The sequence below is a fragment of the Larus michahellis genome, chromosome 3 (genome assembly GCF_964199755.1).
Source record: "Larus michahellis chromosome 3, bLarMic1.1, whole genome shotgun sequence".
Taxonomy (NCBI): domain Eukaryota; kingdom Metazoa; phylum Chordata; class Aves; order Charadriiformes; family Laridae; genus Larus; species Larus michahellis.
In genome coordinates, this window is record NC_133898.1 from 105,799,666 (window position 1) to 105,806,010 (window position 6,345).

Here is a 6,345-nt window from a genome sequence, read left to right on the forward strand (position 1 = left end):
TGTGCTGAGGCTCAGAGATCATCGGCTAATCAACAGTTGTGCCCCATCGTTATTTTTTTTTATTCCTGTGACCAGCAGTAACAACGCTGACAATACACTGTATGATTCCGGTCTCATAAAAGACTCTAAATGAGAGTCCTTCAAGAGGAAAGAAGAAAAACTTGATTCACTGCATTGCACATACCCAGACAAATATTCATCTTATCATCAGACTGCTTTTTGTGGTAGTTTTTCAGGTTCTACAGACTTTGGTGGCTTTTTATGTGAAACGTTTAAAAAGGCACAATTCTTAAAGAGGGAGCAGGTTCCAAACAAAACTGCTGGCAACTGTTTTGTTGGCTGCTATGAAAGTTAACCCCCCCCCCGAGTCTTCCCGCTTTATTACCACTGGGAAATGCATCTGACTTTAATATCTTTAAGTTTATTTTTCCCAGACTTTACTTTCCAGATCGTCATCTGTCTAGACACTGTCAATCACTACTATGTGTACTCAAGGTGAGTTGAAGGGTACTCAATATTTTCTTCTCCATGTGATTAAATTTCCAGGCAGCGCTGAACCAACCCAGTACATTCGCGTTTGTCATTTAAGGCAGATGTCACATTATCCGAAACAAATTAAAGACCTTTTCATTGATTTTTACTGAAACCAAAGTACAGAAGTTGTGGAAAGTACCTGGAATTTCAAAGGTCTTCTGAAAGGTTGTATAACAGGAAGAATCTTTTCCTCGGGTAACCCCCCCCTACTCCCCCAAAAAATCAGTGAGGATTCAGCTGAAACGAGTTGTGAGTTAACGTTGCTTACTATAAAGAGATTTTTTTCATCAGAATAGTCTTTTCATCTCCTTGATGACTAGCTTTACCAGCTATCAGACTGATGATACCCACCCCTATATTAAAATCTGTAGAGGGAACGATTTGGCTGTGCTGGAAAAAGAGCAATTACATTTAGCTTAAATACAGTTCCTGATGAGTAGCTTCTAGCGCAGCCGTCCCTTTCCCTGGATGGGGGTGACAGAGCGCAGGTCAGCGGTCCCCAGCAGGTGCAGGCGTTGTTGTGGATGTCAGGCAGCCCAGGACCCAGCATTTTCATTCCGCACGTCATGTCAGACACGGCAGCAAAAAGATTAAGCTCTGTCTGTGTTTTGATATCCAGCATTGCTGCTCCTGGAGAACAAGCCACAGCCATTGGGATAGATCAGCTAGGGAAAAAAACCCTAAAACCCCTGATATGTGTACTCTTAATGAAAACTGATTGTAACTGATTATTACTTTCAAACATGTTTATCAAATTTCCTTTATAGTATGAAGAGATTTGTGCCTTGTCCTCTACATTAAGCCACTGAATCCCACTCCGCACCAGCCCTGAGGTGTCGCTCCCCCAGTTGTCTTTAAAGCAGTGTTAGCCGTTTGTGTGACCACAGTTCAGGTCAGGAAGGACGGACACTGGGCTGTAGGGAAGAGAAAAAGGACCAGTATTTTGTACTTTTTTTTTTTTCTTCAAATGTGTAACAGAGAGCTGATAAAAATTAGCATCCCTATAAGCATATCTTAATTGGCCAACCCGGGTTAATAAAGACTGCAATGTGAAGTAATTTCTCAGCAGCGTAGGAAGGAGCTTCATGAACTCCCCTCTGCAGTGAGACACCCTGGCAGTATCTTAAAAATATGAGAAAGGATTGCTCCTTTCTGCTTCCCAAAGACAGCAGGTGATGCAACATCGAAGTCTGGAGGAGATCCACATAGAAGGCAAACACACTTTCAGCTCACAGGTTCACCTCTCCATTCACACCCATGTTTACCAGTTTTGTAGGGTTTCTGGGGAGACATTCACCCTTCCTGGTTAAAGCTGTTCTACAACAAATAAATTCACTATACATACTGCAGGACAGGATCATAGCACAGTCTGGGTTGGAAGGGACCTTAAAGACCATCTTGTTCCAACCCCCCTGCCACTAGACCAGGCTGCTCAAAGCCCCATCCAGCCTGGCCTTGAACACTTCCAGGGATGGGGCATCCACAGCTTCCCTGGGCAACCTGTTCCAGTGCCTCACCACCCTCACGGTAAAGAATTTCTTCCTGATATCTAATCTAAATTGCCCCTCTTTCAGGTTATGATGAATGACCAAACCCCCCCAAAAGCATGTCTGCCTGGCCCTGGCTGGGGCCCACAATCTTGCCCCAGCAAACTTGGACTCCGAACAGAAAGGTTTAGAGCTCGGCAGGGGCTGAAACGACAACCACTGCTTTGGGAACACTTGCTCTCCAAGCGGCAGTGGGTAAGATGCACTGCTTTTCAGAGCATCATCCTTCGTCATATAAGGATGTCCCCACTTCACATATCGTCTGTTTCAGATCCCATTTGGAGGCCATCCTTCCGGAGTCTGGGAAGCAAACTCAGGACTGAACGCTCCACTCTCAGATTCAGATACTTAAAATCCCTTTGAATTCCCATTCAGTTGTGTTATCGTGGACATCTTACTAGTGCAGAAACCTAATGAGTTGAAGGCTTGGCAGCCTAAATGTAATGCTAAACTATGGCTTGTTGCATTTCCTCTATTTTTCCTGAAATGTTCTCAAATTTTAAATAAGCTGTAGGGAAAAATAAACATCACCAGTTTATTAAGTACAAAAGAAAACTTCAGACTGTGGCATGCCACCTAATGGCAGAACAGCATCATTGTGCATTGGTACCAGTAACCGCACATCAGGAAGCCGCATCCCAAAACTCTTGTTTATTAAGCTGCAACAACCTGCACTGGTAGCACTACGCTGGGGGGGGGGGGGGGGGGGATTAAAAAAAAATACCAATCAGGCATATTCCTTTGCAAAAAAAAAAAAAAAAAAAAAATCTGCAAATTAAACCAGGCAGAACTCCTGTTTTAGCAACTTTAGCAATCTCTTACCATTATGGAAGCAGATTAAATGAAATTTACTCTGGGTGTAAATTTAGCATGAAAACACACAGGGGTCACAGTGCTTCTACATATCTTCTCAAGGGAAAAATTCATTCATTCAGAAATAAAACGTGTGGAAAAACTGTCTACTCATCTTGGCTTTCCACATTAAAGAATAATTTAATTTGTCAGGATTTACTAGTCTTACTTTTCTTAGCTCTGCATCATATCCAGTGATTTCTCATAGACCGCTCTGAGACTAAATTAATAAACGTGCTACAGACGTCTTCAGAAGATGTCAGAATACCTGCAGTGGCCAAGGCAGGGAGGCTGTCAACCCTGAAGGATGCAGGAATAATGTCTTCAGAATCAGTCATGTTTCATGACTTTTTTTCTGTTCATACTCTGAATAAGTGTTCCATAAAAATCACACTGTACTGTCATTTTAACACCTGTCTCTTACTGCCTTGAATGGCAGGTACACGTCAGCATGGTGCATCCGGACCCTTTAAAATGGGCTAAGCTACCAGAGCTGAACGCAATTTTAGCTAAGAGCATCCCAAAAAGTTCCATTCAGTAACAGACCCTGGTTTCTCTTCCAAATCCTTTGATTCAGCCAACATTATCCAGGACTTGTGGTTTTAAGAATTAATTTAGGACTGAGGAACTATACTCTGGACAAGACAGAGGTAAGCCAAAGCAAAACAATTTTCCCTTAAAGCAAACAATTATGCAAGTCACTTTACTAAGAAAGCTGCTAGTCTTACCATAAAGGACAAAGCTTGAATCCAGACTGAGTGAGTATCAAATGGAAGTCCTTGATTTATTTACAGGTGCTATTAATACTAAATAACATATGCAACATTAATTTCTGAAATCCAAACTGTTTTGCAAATGTATATAAGCTTTTATATTTTTATCATCTTGGACAGCAGAAAAGACAAAACGGAAAAGCACCTCAATAGCTCAGCCACTTTAACATTGAAAAAAGTCTCCAAACACACTGGCACACATTCCAGGGGAATTTTCTTGGATTAAAAAAAATCAAAATGGACTCTATTGGTTCCTTACTTTAAAAAAAAAAATCCTCACGTAACCACCATGTGTTTTTGAAACTCTCACCAGATTGGCGTATGGTTCCTGAGTGAATCAGCAGCTGAACTTGGCAGTTGGAAAGCGTCTACTGCTGGTCCTTTGCTCAGAATGCTGCATTCCTGCCCCCATCTACAGCTAGCGTTACACACAGAGGTCTAACTGGTGCTAACCTCCAGTTAGACTCAGTAAAATTAGCATAACGTTTGATCATCTGAGCATCTTCTCTCCACAAAACTGTCCACTCTGCTGTCTTTAATCCAATGCATAAGAGATCTACAGCTCCGAGAACCATGTTTCTGTCACCTCTTATAGCCCTCCTTCCATTTTTATAAGTGAACTTGTCTCAGCTGATACAATAAACTCTTGGGGAAAAGGACTGCACAGGTGTATAGCTCATTCATTTATTCAAGTTATTAATATAATTAGTAAAGGACCATTTCTGACAGTAAACTAGTAAACTAGTTATACCAACTAATGTCTTTATATGGTAGCTGAAAGGACAATAAATTATAAGAACACAGAGCCTCTAGCAATCAAAGCCTTGGACTATTGAAAATCACTAGATAGAACGAAGGAAGAGCAACTACTCACCCATTTCTTCACTGAAACAAGTACTATTTTAATAGCTGCATGTGAACAGACAGTATCTGCTGATAAACCATTTCAAAAGACAAAACTAGCTGAACTTTCTTATATTGTTAAATGCGTAATGCTAAATGATATTAATCATAGCTCAGTCTCATAGATAGAAGGCTCACGTAATTTTCTTGGTGAAGGAATATTTCATATAATCTTAAAATAATCATTGCCTGAGACTTCTGTTGAATCAACACCTCAATTTGTAACAGGACATTAGCTAGCTTTTCCTTTACACCCAGAGTACATTTCAAACGCACGGCCAAGGCAAGAAAAAACAAAAACTCAGAGGCAGCAGGTAAATCTTGGTATGAAAAGAGCTTCAAATTGAAAGGCTCTTCCATTACATCCAACTTGGTTACTGGACAAAACTATACCTGAACAAATAATCGGTATCATCTTCTGATTCTTGTGACAAAAACTTTTGACGTTTCTCAGCAGGCAGAATCAGCTCCTTATCTTTCACCCTCAACGGAAGTGTAGATAACTAACATCTTTCCCTGTTTACAAACTCGGCAATATTTCAAAACATGAAGCAATCATTTTTCCCTTCAGCAATGAGAACAAAACCCACTCCTTATTAAATGTTCTGTTGTATGAAGTTAATAGTGCAACTGCAGCCTAAGGACATAGCCCAAAGATGGGCTGTAGGCAGAGTAATAAGATTCTAAGACTACCTAGAAAAAGCCCCAAGTTTCAGATATACACATCCTTATTCAGAACTCATGTACCTGAAAGCTTCTCTATTTTTCTCAGCTAACCTATAAGTAGTATAATAAAAAGTAATTAAGAGGTTAATTCTGCTTGTCAATCTTGCCTAGCATGTAGTTTACGCACGGTAACTCCTAACTAATCATCTTTAACTGTATGAAAATAATGATTTCTTGGCAAAATAAGAAATTGCAAGGGATCGCATGTTCAAAATCATGATTTATTGATGTATTTTTAATCATGTAGCTCCTTGCAAAGATACACTTTATAAATTATGGAACACGTATAGTTCTTTCCACAGCTTTCACATTTTAGTCCTCGAGTCCAGGTCAGTATTTTGAAATGAGATGTTCAAAGGTAAATTATGCAAAATGGCTTTTAAAAACTACACTAAAAAGCTTCAGTTCTTTCAGAATCCAAGATACATATATAATAAGCAGCATTACAGTGTCTGCACTACACCCCCAAGCGATATATGCAGGAGAAGCAGCGTACAGTACCTGCACCAAACCTCAAGGTACACTTCATGATTAGCAGTACACAGCACCTGAACATCTACAGCAGCCTCAAAATTTATCTTAGTACAACAAATGCTCAAAGGGTTTACAGCATCTGTAGCAAGGTTAGATGAAGGGTTATAGCACATTACAATCACATCCCAGTGAGCACCTGCTTACCTGTGCATTCACACCTGGCCAATGCACAAGCAGTACACACCAGTGTTTCACCATTGCACTGTGACACTTCCCAAGCAGAGCCACATACCCCGCAAACCCATCCTGCAGTGCAAGAGAACCACTCACTGCCCACATCCCTCTCCCCTTCATGCCCACCCTGTCGAGCAGGCGGGCTCCACTGAACTTCTATCAAGATCTAATTACATTTAGACCCACTGACATCACTGCACTGGCGGGGATGTACCGCTGTGGTTAGATTTTATACTTCATGCTTGCTTGCCCTTGATTGTTTTTTCTTAATGTTGATGTTGACAAAATGCAGGATCTTAAAG